Source organism: Rhagoletis pomonella, unplaced genomic scaffold (genome assembly GCF_013731165.1).
Source record: "Rhagoletis pomonella isolate Grant_MI unplaced genomic scaffold, Rhpom_1.0 Rhpom_scaffold_00293, whole genome shotgun sequence".
Classification (NCBI taxonomy): Eukaryota; Metazoa; Arthropoda; class Insecta; order Diptera; family Tephritidae; genus Rhagoletis; species Rhagoletis pomonella.
Window position 1 is genome coordinate 93,207 of NW_023458847.1, and position 2,205 is coordinate 95,411.

Below are 2,205 nucleotides of genomic sequence, written 5' to 3' on the forward strand. Positions count from 1 at the left end.
AAGAAAACTATTATTTCCACTCTCAATAATTGAAATACTATCTTTAGAATATCCAATCAGCTCATGAATTTGATTCTGTAGCGGAATAGTTTTAGATCTCGACACTTATCAAACTCCTGTTTCCACTACTCGGCACCAAAAAACTAAAAAAAAACAAAAAAAGGTTCCGTACGTCATGCGGACTGCGCCCCTCGTGTCGGTTGGGCGGGAATGGAGGGTAAAAAGACATTGGGATTAATTAATTAATTAATTAATTAAATTTTTCGGTCAAAAATTTTAGTGTTGGATGATTATTGACTTTAGACTTTTTAAGTATAATCGAGTTATATTTTTTAATCCTGCAATAGAAGATTCCAATTTTAGCTCAAATATTTGGTTATGATGACAGAATAAGAATGCGAAGAAAAAATGGATAAGCAAAGCCTTTTGGTTATAGCTTGCCCAAGAGAACTGTACGTGTAACGTGGCAGTGTTTTGTGTAACGTTACCAGTGCCCAAATTTTATGAACAAAAATTGTAAAAAACCTAAAACAACAATTGAGTATGCAGATTTGTAGATGATATACTGAAGAACTTTCTGACACAACCCATCATTGAACTTCCAAATAGTGTAACGTAGCCAGTGCACATTCGAATACCTATGACTTTGAAACCCAAGAATTTATTAAAACCTTTCTTTTACAGAAACATAGATTTAATCATGCCTAGTCATATCACCTAAAAAGCGCAGTTGGTTTTGTGTGACTTAATGGGCAATTGATTCATCTTGTAGATGAAATGCATACGAATGTAACGTTGCCAGTCAAATAATCGACCATATGCAAGAATGATAGAATACAAGATTGCGCCGTCCTGGCCGTTGGCATTTGTGTACCACAAGTAAAAAAAGCATAGAGCGAAAAGAAGAACGAGTTGAAACTGCCAAAACAGTTCACATTACAGCGAAAAACTTGTTTTAATTTTGCTAAATGCGAAAATATTTAATTTTTCACCTAATATATTAGAGAATAGTGAATATGTTAGTGCACTCCATTGCTTTGCAATTAAGGCTCCTGCAGCAAACGTTTTAGTGTACTCCATTGCTATTAGTTTTTACGTAGTCTTCAACTCAAAAATTTCAAATTAACATAATTTTAACTGATTTTCCACTTATAATTCAAATTTCTCTTTGCCGCTGATTTGTAAACAAAGGTTTATTTACTAGTTACCATCAGTGATCGGACTTCTACCACATTGTGGTAGATCTGCCAATTTTTTGAGCATCTACCACACAAGGTCTGAAATCTACCACATATTCGCGTTTTTGAGTACCTAGTTTAATTTTTGCTCCACATAATTTTCTTAATTTTAAGAGCGAAAATTGTCCAACACTAAACACTATATGGTAACAAGAATGATATAATACAAGATTCCGCATTCCCGGCGGCGATGAAATTTCTCGAGTAAAAGTAACCAAAGCCGAAGGGGAGGATAAAATAAACTGTAAAATAGTAAATTTTCTCAGCAATAAATTTTTCGACAGGAAACGTGGTTTCATTACGATACATTTTATAATATATGATTTATAAAAAAATTAAAAAAAACGTGATTTTTGTGAAACTATTAGTAAATTTCAATGCATCTAAAGTTTCTGAGGCGTTGTTTACATTTACTTGAGAATTGTCAAAATCAGCAAATCACAAGTAGCGGTTTCTGTAACGTGCCACATTCGTTCGCTACATCGTGATGTGATAGAATGAAACGCTGACAGCACTTCGCAAGGTTGCAACAAATTTTATGTTCGAATATTTTGATATGGAAGGAACCGCTTTACACTGTCAAGAAAAAAATTGCCAAAACGCTATGCAATTTTTAGCAACTTCAATCTAGCACTTTGTTATACTCCAATTAATTTTTTTTAGGGTCTAATTAAAAAGTTGCAATTTAGGTGAAACCTTACAGAATTTCTTTAATGTTTGTACAAAGTTTGATCCAAAACCTGAGATTTACCACATTTGTTTGAAATCTACCACATTTTTTTCCAGATTCTACCACACAGATTTTTTTTTTAATCCGATCACTGGTTACCATGAATATCGATCGCTTAAACCCGATCTCAAATTTGTACTTACTCAGTACACATTTTAGGTCTATGTTATGTAGTTTGACTATTGAATGAAAAAGTAATTGTCAATTAAATGTAATGGTTTGTATTGCATGCGCTCC